The sequence below is a fragment of the Colius striatus genome, chromosome 1 (assembly GCF_028858725.1).
Source record: "Colius striatus isolate bColStr4 chromosome 1, bColStr4.1.hap1, whole genome shotgun sequence".
Taxonomy (NCBI): Eukaryota; Metazoa; Chordata; class Aves; order Coliiformes; family Coliidae; genus Colius; species Colius striatus.
The window spans coordinates 40525488-40537849 of NC_084759.1; positions in this window are offsets into that span (position 1 = coordinate 40525488).

A 12362-nucleotide genomic window follows, 5' to 3' on the forward strand; every position below is an offset into this window, starting at 1 on the left:
ACTCCACATGTAATCTGACAGATAGTTGTGGAACTTTATAGAGGAATCCTAACCAAAATCCTGGCAAGGTTAAGTAAAGTTGTTATCAATTACAAGGGAAATAATCTATTGGGAGTCAGAGTTTATGAAGTCAATGAGATGACAGGCCTACCAAATTATGTATTAAAAGTCCTACCTTTTTTTCTGCATAGAATTGTTGTGGAGACCTGTTATAATGTAATGATCCGATTACACAAAGATTAACAGAGAAGAAATTGTTACCTCTTAGGTGTTTGAGCTCTTTTTCGTGAGTTATGGCCCAATCCTATGTTTTGTTTCATTTCTTTCATTTTATTGACAGAAATATCTTTTCTGCAGACATTTCCTTGGCCTCTGCCATATTGATTGCTGCCGTTGAGGGAGAATGAGCTTTCTGACTGCACTGTACTTGAGAGATTGTTAAGGCAGAACTAACCTGGAGATTCTAAGTAGGTCACTGGACAGTCCTTCATAAATATTCAGAAGAAACAAACATTGTGAAAGACACTAATGCTGATAGAATTGAGAGATACACTAAGTAAGAACAAAATATTTCCCGCAGAGGGCTTCTGTAGGGATTATATGGACTTTTGCTTTAGTGAAGTTACACTTCTGTCTAACGACAAATGATGTTAACATTTCCCTTTTGATGCCAAAGGCTATTTTTTATTATTTAAAAAATTATGAAAAAGATAATTCTAAGCTGAATTACAAGCATTTATAAGCATTTTTAGAGAGAGAGTGCATTCACTTACAAATTCGATTTCCAGATGAAGTTTAGAAACAAATGTTTTGACGATGAGACACAATATTTGCAATACAAAGGAGCAAACGATTACTTTCAGTGCTACCTAAATAACAGGAAAAGCATACATAAAACTGGAAATACATTTTCCCCTGTACTTTACACAGATCAGTAGAAACACTAGCTTTTCCATTGGATTATTTGATGAATAGCACAATTCATACTGAGTATTTTAATCTTTATTAATTTTTTCAGACTAAAAAATTTTAAAAAATCATAACAAAGGGAATGGAGGTTGTTTGAAAGTATGGGAATTTGTTTGTAAAATTTTGCTTATTGTACTTCTAATCACCATGTCTCACTGCCTGTATACATTTCATTTTCAGTCAAGAGAATTTTCCAAGCCTTTACCCACAATTACGGCACCAAATTGTAAATACCTTACTTGGCCTTTGTTGTACCATATTTAACTTGAATATTTGTAATAGTTTCAATGAAGCTACTCAACAATGATCGAGCAGTAAGGCAAATATGGATCATAAAAGTATATCCTCTGAAGGAAGCCCTGTGTTTCATCTACAAATACTTTCCTTTTTAAAATTTCTACCTTTTTAACTGTGACTAATTAATGGTGAAGATTAGTTGTCTTTATTTCATTAGACATCTTTGCACAAAGTATGTTATTATAAGATTTATACTAAAAGTCGTGTCTAATGAATAAGACTTTTCCTAGGAGAGTAAAAAAACTGAGGATTTAAGGGTGTGCACACAGACTTATGAACTAACCAATCTAATAGCAATGAATCACACAAAGAGAAAAGGGTGTTAGATTCTGTCAACCACCAGAAAGTGTCCACTCAAGTGTGCAAATGTGTTATATGTGTTAGCATGACATATTGTTGGAGCTATAGATTTCTGGAATAAACTCTTCTGGTGTCTGCTATTTCCCCTCTACACTATATATTTTAAATCCAGCTCAGTTCAAAGGACAGTCAAATTTTGGCCTAAGTCTCATAAATGACAGTTTTACAATAGAGGAAAATCTTTCTTTTCTGTGGCTTTGGTTAATTGGTTACACTGAGGAACTGTAAGAAAACTTCTTTTCAGTTGCTGTATTATAAGATTTGTCCTTAGTATTGCAAATAACATTTTTAAAAAGACACCAAAACCACACAAAACCCCTGTTGACAAACAGCATTTTGAATGTGAGCTAAACTATAGATCTTAAGAGGGAGAGGAAGAGAAGTCAGGCTTTTGTTTTATTATCCCACCACAAGAGGATGGAAGAGTTCTGAAAATTACTTTTCAAGAACTGGAAGGGCAAATACAAAGCAACTTCACTACTACTCTATTTTCAACAAGGAAACAGAATTCTCTGTGACTTTTAAGGTAGGGGCCTTCTCAATTGCTCCATGGACATTTAAAAGAAAAACTTGTGTAAATATAAGCCCATCACATAGATTCAGCATAGAGAAAAGGATTTCTGATATAAAAGAGATTATATGTCCTCGGGAAGAGCCTGTTTCTCTCTGTTTACTTTACTGGAAGTGTTAACTTTTAAATGTCTTAAGTGAGGTAAGATAAAGGTGAGATCCGTGAATCTTCATATGTCATAATAACTGTCCTACTGAAAGTTTAGGGTAATTTATTTCTGTTTACTAACTAGGAATATATATCTTGCTTATTCCCATCTATTCAAGTGTTACATTGTCCAGTAACAGTTACATTTATAGAGTCTTTTTTTTTTAACATGTTGCAAAATTTTGGGAAAATTTAATTCAGTTACAAATTACAGATATTAAATTCTAATTAAAATAAAAAATAAATGAAACACGTCTAGAATACCATTTTAGATAGTTTTTATTACCCAAATAAAACTCTTAAATGTGCTCAAGAAATAAGACTGAAAAATTGCTTTATTAGGAAAAAGAAAATTTTATCTATGTTTCAGGAACTAATTGATTTTCTCCAATCAGCAGATAATACCTCTCACCTTACAAAGCTTGTTTGGGTTACTTTTCTCTCTCATAGACTAGACCTGGAAAAAGCACTGTTGCCTTTTTAACTTTCAATGAGTTTCTCATGTCATTTGTGAAGAAGAAAATATTTTCTTCACTTGAGAAAAGGGTCTTAAAAAAACCTTCTCTTAAAACTTAGTTAAATACTCCTGCATCCTGTTTCTAAATACTTGCTCAGCATCTTCTATCATTTTAGCAGACTAGAGGCAGTACTTCTTAAGTTACTTTGATGGCTTGTTGTTCAGTTAGGCAATAAAATACTTGCTGTCATAATTTCTGATTTAATTTAAAATGGATTTATATTGATTTTCTTTTTTAATAATATACTTGAAAATCATTACAGGTATTTCAGAGACAGCCTCAGTGTAGGAGGCTGGACCAAACAATCTCTGAAGGCTTTTTCAATCACACGTGGTAGTGAATTGATTAAAAAAATAATTTGTAGTTTATTTTACAGAGATATATGCTTATGTATGTACATATACATGTTGTATATAACATTATTTATTTATATTACCTATGAAATAATTAATAAAATAATTCAAGATTTTTCATCTAGTGGTTGGACAACCTGTGACAAATGTTAAGTTGGCAAGGAACACCAATATATTAATGAGAAAATAATATTAAATAAATCTACATTCTAATAGTTATTACAAATGAATCTGTAAATGTTATTTTGTTAATTTCTGTCTTTAAAATATTAAAAAATACATTTATTAAGAAATTCATACATCACCATACATTTCTAAATGTATATTTCCTCATTTTCATCTTGATTTGTCTTTGGTCTTTTTAATTATAAATGTCCAAATACAGAGCTTGCAAAAATAAATTACCTTTGAGGTGCACAGTGAAACCTAGATCAAGTCATTATAATCTCTATTCCTATTAATTAGGCAGTGTATGTCCTGTGGCCTTCTGACATTCGTGCAAATATCATTAGTCATTTATGTTTTTCTCTGACAGCAATATTACTAAAGTCAAATCCAAAATGGATATTTGTATTGAGGTAAAATTTTAGAGGTTTAAGGAACCTTCATCCTAAAATGAGGATGATCAATGGCTCCATTTCTGGAAGGATACCAGTGATATATGGTGTCCGTCAGAGCTCCATATTAGGACTAGTACTATCTAATACCTTCATTAATGACATAGTAGGATCACGTACACCCTCGGCAAGTTTGAAGACAACATCAAGCTGTGTGGTGACATGCCTGGGAGATGGGATGCCATCCAGAGGAACCTGGACAAGCCAAAGAATTAGGGCCATGTGAGCCTTATGAGGTTCAACAAGGCCAAGATTCTATATCTCAGTTAAGGTAGCCCTAGGAATCGGTATAGGCTGGGGAATGAAAAGATTAAGAGCAGCTCGAGCAAGAAAAACTTGAGGGTAGTGGTGAAAAAAGGTTGGACATGAGTCGGAAGTGTGCTTTTACAGCCCAAAAAGCCAACAGTATCCTGGTCTGCATCAGGAGAATTGTGGCCAAAGGAGGTGATTCTGTCTCTCTATTTCATTCTACTGAGACCCCACATACAGTACTGCATCCAGCTCTGGAGTCATCAGCACAGGCAAGATATGGACCTGTTGGAGCATGTCCAGAGAAGGGCACAAAAAGTAATTAGAAGGATGGAACACTTCTGCTATGAAGAAAAGGTGAGAGTGTTGGGGTTGTTCAGCCTGGAGAAGGCTTTATTGTGACCTTTCAATACTTCAATACTTAAAGATCAGTTGAGCAGAGAGGAACCTCATGAAATTCAACAGGAGCACTTGGTTAGGAAGAACTCCATGCACCAATACAGGCTGGGGGATGACCTGCTGGAGAGTAGCTCTGCAGGGAGGGGCCTGGAAAAGTGCATGTCCATCCAAGCCAAGAGCAGCCAATTTCCTGAAGAGAACACTGTGGGAAACTGTCAAATGTCTTACTAAAGTCGAAGTAGACAACATACAAAGCAAGTCACATCCAACAAGCAAGTCACCTTGACACAGAAGGGGACCAGGTTTGTTAAATAGGACCTGCCCTTCATAAACCCATGCTGACTGAGACAGATCATCTGGTTGTCCTGCAGCTCCCCATGTGGAGTCTCCTTCTCTGGAGGTTTATAAAATCCACCTGGACATGCTCCTGTGTGACAAGACTGAGGTGAACTGGCTTTAGCAGTGGAGTTGGACTAGATGATCTCTAGAGGTCCCTTCCAACTCCTATAATTCTGATTCTAAAATAACCTGGGAAGTTCTTTTTCAGCTTTCCTGTCTGTGACAATGTCATCAGAAATGGTGGGTTCATACTGTGTTAAATGGACAAGTAGTTAAGCTTTGTCTTAGAAAGCTACAGTCCTAGTAAAAGGCAGACAGTGAATGAAACTCATAGATGTAAGACAACATTAAGCAGCATCTGTGGGTGACTGAAATAATTACAGACACATATGAGAAACTGAAAGACAAAATAGTCCAATTTGGAATTTTGAGGATTTGTAAGAAGAAAAAGTCAGATACTTTTTTGTTATGTCAAAGAATTGACTTCATCTGTAACTGGAATGTGTGTATGTATATTTAGACTGAAATTTTAATTCATATCCAAAAATGAAAATATGAAATATTTTAGAACACAGATAATCAGTTTAGAACTGCAAGTGATGGCCATGGTTGTTTAATTTAATCAATATAGCACAATGCATAAGAAAATCCAGCTGATAAACATGGGTTTATGGTGCTGACTTTATCCCAGACGGAAGTATCTCCAGTCACTCCAAACAATTATAGAAAATAACAGAATTTGGAGTTTTCTAAATGCATGGACATCTGCTTGTAGTTAAGAAATGTAAGAAAATACAAGGAAAATATTGTTTCCAGCACACTGTTAAATGGATCTGTCTTCATTAAGGCTGAAAATGGTCCTGACCTATTTTTTTAAAACACCATCACCACATACATACTGCTAAAGGAGTAGAAAAAATAAATGTGTTCCCTTGGATGTAGAGTGCATGTAAAAGCTTTTATGTGTTTAAAATGCTTTCTTTTAGATGATGTTTAATAAATGTAGAATATGGGAAAGGCAGAATTCCCTTCTTCCCAACTCCCCACCACAGTCAAGATAATAGAAAATTTCCTCTAGAAATGAGCTACAATAGCTTCCAAGAGCGCAATGACTTTGTAGACAAATGCACAGTCATAACACACAATAGTTCACATTCAACGCTAGAAGCAATAATTATTTTAATGAGAAAGATAATGGCTAGTCAGGACACTGGAGCTAGTCCCTTACTATATTAGAGAAATGTTTTGTGAGTTTAAAATCTATCATAGGCAGCCCCCCAGACAGTGAAGGAAAGCACTTACGCTCAGTGACCTAACAGCTACCATAACCAGTGTGTAGAGAACAACGAACACTGAACATCATCCCATGTGTCAAGTAAAGAACTTTGAATCAGAGCATTCCAGCAGAATACTAGTTCTTTAAATTAATGCTATGCACTTTCATTGCTACAGAAACTGCACCATGCTGGAAGGATTCATCCAGGTGTAGTCTGAAGAATGGATAGGGAAGTTCACCCTATTTAGCTACACAAAATCTCATTATGCTCACACATTTAGAGAATGTTCCTGAAAATCTATTTGTGGTGCACCTTAAGTAGTCATTTGTGATTATGAAGATAACAATGCTACTAGCTCCACTTGATAGCATTTTATTTATTTTGCAGACCAAATTAGGAAAAAGTAGTTGCTATTCAGGACAAAATCTAGCTTTCACACTTTTTTTTTTTTCATATATACTTTTCCTTTCACTGCATAGTAAGCTGAAAAAAACAAAAAGTATTGCACTATTTTCCATTAGAGGAAAATATATCATGCTAGATCCAACAACACAAGAGAGGTAGGACTGCTGCTGTGCTCCCATATGCAACCAGTAGCAAAGCTGCTGTATCCCCAACAGGCACACGAATACACAGCACACATATACACTACATTTATACATATATACAGTTGCTGGTGCCAGGGACATACTTGCCCTCCAACCTGTTGTCTGACTACATCTGCTGCTCTCAAAACCCAATATAAACACACGTACACAGGACAAGCAGCACCTCTAAAAGAGTTAGAAAGGAGTTTAGTGAGATAGTAAGATAGATTGTTAGTCAAGTGCAGGGCATAGCCAGACAAACTAACAAGCTATTTGCACACAACTGGGTTTTTCTATCCCCTTACTGCTCTATTTTCCAACACTTGTTCTTCCTCAAATCATGTCTTCTAAGCCCCTCCTTTTTACTGCTCTTCCCCTGAATTCCATAATGTGTTCCACCCCTAGGCAGTAATTAGTCTGAAAAGCGATCCAGAGAACTGTTTTGATTGACTCATCTTGGTGGGTTTTATACCTGAACCAAGGGGCTGACAGCTCTGCTGCAGCAGCCCTGAGAGGGACTCAGATAAAATATTCCCTTCTTGAAGGTCTGCAATTTGAGTTCTACCTACCCCGTGCTTCTTTATGTATGTGGAGATGGGTCTTTGATTGTCTGATGGTCCCTATAATGGGCCTAGTATTGGTTCAGCAGGGTTGTTATTTAGGCTCCTCATATTGTCATTTTCTCTCAGAGCTCCTCTGTAGCACACATAGATTTCATCATATAATCTAAGACTTTTGAATTACAAGAGCCTCTGAATTATCATATGTCTAAACAACATAATGCACTTGAATTTCTGAAACTTTTTGAAAAGTCTCCTCACCAAAGACTCTTCAGGAAACTAAACTGACAGGACTAAACTCATCTTGGATTATTACATGATTAAAAGGCAGAAACATCTTTCCAGAAGTCATCCAATGAAGAGGCATGTGGATAGTGAGGTGACAAATTTCAAAAATAAAAAATAGTTTCCAGAATGATCTCTGCTAAAATAGAAGTAAAAAATGAATGAGCAACAAAATCGCAGGAGGTACAACACATTGTTAAGTGTGTACAGGGAATGCAATGATAAGTGCCCTTCATCTGCACACTGGGCTGAGATACAGAAGACTGATCACTCTGAGGAAGAGCCAAACTGTAGAGGAACCTCCTGCATCCATCCAAGGAAACCTGTGTGTTTGAGTAAGCCCCTGAGCTGCCCCTACACCAATGCACACAGCCTGGGGAATAAGCAGGAGGAACTGGAGATGTGGGTGCGGATGCTGGGCTACAACCTCATTGCAGTCACAGAGACGTGGTGGGACAGCTGCCATGACTGGAGCACAGCCATGGAGGGTTATGTATTGTTCAGGAAAGACAGACTGACAAAGCGTGGAGGTGGAGTTGCTCTCTATGTGAGGGAGCAATTAATGTGTACCAAACTGTGCCTGGGTGGGGATGAGGGGTGGGGTAGAGTGCTTATGGGTAATAATTAATGGGCAGGTGATATTGTTGTAGGAGTTTGCTACAGCCACCTGATCACTAGAAGGAAGTGGATGAGGCCTTCTACAAACAGCTGAGACCTGCCTCACGATCACAGTCCCTGGTCCTCATGGGGGACTTCAACCACCCTGATATTTGCTGGGATAGCCACACAGCCAAGCACACACAGTCCAGGAGGTTCCTACAGATTGCTGATGACAACTTCCTGTAGCAGGTAACTGAGGAACTAACGAGAAGGGATGTGCTGCTGGACCTGGTACTGGCAAATGAGGGCCTGGTTGGGGATGTGAATGTTGGAGGCAACCTCGGCTGCAGCAACCGTGAGATGGTAGAGTTCAAAATCCTGTGTGGAAGAGGCAGGACACAAAGCAGGACTGTGACCCTGGATTTCAGGCCAGCCGACTTTGGCCTCTTCAAAGATCTACTTGGATGGATCTCATGGGATGTGATTCTAGAAGACAGAAGTGCCAATGAGAGCTGGCCAATCTTCAAGCACCACTTCCTCCAAGCCCAGGATCAGTGTGTCCCAATGCGCAAGAAAGGAGGAAAAGGAGGTAGGAGGCCTCCATGGATGAATAAGGATCTGCTGGGACAACTCAGGCAGAAAGCAGTCACCTCTGAGAGGTGGAAATGGGCTGGCTTCTTGGCAAGAGTATAGGAACATTACCAGGGCATGCAGGGGTGCAACTAGGAAGGCTAGAGCCCTTCTAGAATTAAATTTAGCCAGGGAAGTTAAGGACAGCAATAAGGCATTTTTCAAGTACATCAGCAGCAGAAGGATGATGAAGCGGAACGCGGGCCCACTGCTAAACGCTGCATGTGCTCTGGTGTCTGAGGATGCAGAGAAGACAGAAGTACTGAATGCCTTCTTTGCTTCAGTCTTTACTGCTAAGACCGGCCCTCAGGAAGCCCAGTCCAGCAAAGATAATAGGATGGCCAGGACAGTAGAGGACTTGCCCTGGGTGGAAGGGAAATAGGTTAAAGACTTGTTGCCAAGCTTAAGGCTCATAAGTCAATGGGTCCTGATGGGATGCATCCTAGAGTGCTGAGGGAGCTGGCTGATGTGATTGCTAAGCCTCTCTCCATCATTTTTGAACAACCATGGAACACAGCTGAGGTGCCTGAGGACTGGAGAAAGGCCAATGTCACTCCAGTCTTCAAAAAAGGCAGGAAGGATGACCCAGGAAACTACAGACTGGTCAGCCTCACCTCCATCCCTGGAAAAGTGATGGAACAACTCATCCTGAATGTTATCACTGAACATATGAAGGAAAAGAAGATTATCAGGGGGAGTTAACATGGATTCACTGAAGGGAAATCCTGTTTGACCAACCTGATATCCTTCTATGAGTGCATAACCAGCTGGCTAGATGAGGGGAGAGCAGTGGATGTCATCTACCTTGACTTCAGCAAGGCTTTTGACACTGTCTCCCACAACATCCTCATCAGAAAGCTCAAGCAGTGTGGCTTCAATGAGTGGAGAGTGAGGTAGATCAAGAGATGGCTGAATGACAGAGCCCAGAGGGTGGTGATCAACGGCACAGAATTGAGTTTGAGGCCAGTGGAGTTCCACCGGGATTGGTTCTGGGGCCAGTCTTGTTCAACATGTTCAACAACAACCTGGATGAGGGGACAGAGTGTACCCTCAGCAAGTTGGCTGATGACACCAAACTGGGAGGACTGGCTGATTCCCCGGAAGGCTGTGCTGCCATTCAGCGGGACCTTGACTGGCTTGAGAGTTGGGCAGAGAGGAACCTCATGGGGTTCAACAAGGACAAGTGCAGAGTCCTGCATCTGGGAAGGAACAACCTCACACACCAGTACAGGCTCTGGGTCGAACTGCTGAAGAGTAGCTTTGCAGAGAGACTTGGGAATGCTGGTTGATAATAAACTAAACATGAGCCAGCAATGTGCCCTCATGGCCAAGAAGGCCAATGGCATTCTGGGATGCATCAAGAAGAGTGTGGCCAGCAGGTCAAGGGAGGTTCTTCTCCCCCTCTCCTCTGCCCTGGTGAGGCCTCATCTGGAGTCCTGTGTCCAGTTCTGGGCTCCCTAGCTCAAGAGGGACAGAGAACTTCTGGAGAGAGTCCAGCGCAGGGTCACCAAGATGATCAGGGGAATGGAACATCTTTCATATGAGGAAAGGCTGCGGGAACTGGGGCTGTTTAGTCTAGAAAAGAGGATACTGAGGGGAGATCTTATTAACATTTACAAATATCTAAATGGTGGGTGTCAGGCGGTTGGGACATCCCTTTTTTCTATAGTAGCTAGCAACAGGACAAGGGGTAATGGGATGAAGCTGGAACACAAAATGTTCCACTTAAACATGAGAAAAAACTATTTCACTGTTCAGGTGATGGAGCCCTGGCACAGGCTGCCCAAAGGGGTTGTGGAATCTCCTTCCTTGGAGGTCTTCAAGACCCACCTGGTCATGTTCCTATGTGACCTGATCTAGATGGACCTGCTTGAGCAGGGGAGTTGGACTAGATATGATTCTATGATATCTCTAAAGGTCTCTTCCAGCTCCTATCATTCTACAATTCCAAGTGCAATGGAATCCTGATTGTGCAAACAATGGACTCGGATAGATATTGCTGCATTAAGGAAAGAGATTTTGGCATTCCCTGTGAACAGATTCCTGTTGCTCCATTAGCACGATAGTGAGGGAAATAGAATTTGAGTAACTAGGAGAAACAAAAAAGAATATAGATAAAAATAAAAAATGTCACTATACTACAGTACAAATTCACAATGCGTATTTTTCTTGAGTAATGCATCATTCTTTTATTATCCGGTTGTGAGGATGATACAATGATGCATAGAATTGGTTGGATTTATGTAGCCAAATAATTTAGACTCCTGTTTCATTAGAGCATACAGAACCTCTTACTTTCTACATTGTACACACATTACATTATTATGGGGTTCTCCTTTTTGTTGTGAAACAACTTGTTCCTTCCAGAGCAAATCTGAAATGGATTCTGAGAGCACTTCAGGAAACCCTATAGGCAGTACACTGAAAACTGTAAAGGGCTTGTCTGCCAGCCTCTGAAATAGTCCTTCAATGTTCTATGAATAAAATTTGCATATGCAAATACTGCTCATGCTTTCCAGGCTTGCCTTAGATCATAACTTATAAAGATACAGTATAAAACCACCTTTCTCATAAGCTACACTTCTGCTTCTGACATAGCAGTGGAACAGACAGTTGAACTCAATGATCCTTATGCCTCCCTTCCAAATTGAGATATTCTATGATTCTATAGCATAGTTAATAAGTGAGTTAAGTACGTAGTTAAGTGCGAACCAGTGGATAAATGGGAAGCAAAAAAGAGTAAAAAGTCTCTTTCTGCTTCAGAAAGAGACTGGACAACATCATAAGGATTAGACCATTCAAGGTTCTGCATTGCTGCTGTCTTCAGTTCAGGGAGCCGCTAACTGATGACTTCCAAGAGCTCTGGTGATACATTAAGGAAAAATCACTAAATAGAGCTTCTTTCCCACAATCTTCCTAAGCATCTGTTTTCTGAACTATGGTCTTGCTTTCATGAACATTAATACCAATGAATTACATCAATTACATTTTTTTACCTTTAATTCATAGGGATTTAAAGGTAATGTTGGAAAAATAAGAGACTTTAGTGATCCTTTTTTTTTTAGAATGAAAAAATGTTAGTTTAGAATCTATGTGGAGGAGAGAGAAAATCCAGCTGGATTGTTTACATAAGTCTGTGATGGAAAGAGGGAGTGAAACATACGACTTTTCCTTTGGTAACTTCTTTCAACTTTTATCCAGTCTCAGTGTGACACTCCCACAAGTATACCTTCAAGTATTGAAAGGACACAACCTGGGATAACTTCACTTTGCTGCATATTCAAGAGAATCATTATATGACAACAACCAATAAGTATTCAAAAACCTTTTTCTGTGATATATGCATATAAGAGAACCCATTGAAAAAGCACCCATAAAACTAAATCATTCTAACTCCTACCTTCCTATTCCACCTTCAGATTTCTAGTACCTAAGAAGAAATCATCATACTGCTAGAAGAGAACGTTATAGTAGATAGACACCATAAATGGACTCATTACATGCTCATTTAAAACAAAATAGCATTGACTTTTATACCTCCAGTGTAGGAGGTACTGTGAAGAATCTGCAATTACTCCCCCTGTGAAAAAATGTCCACTTTCCC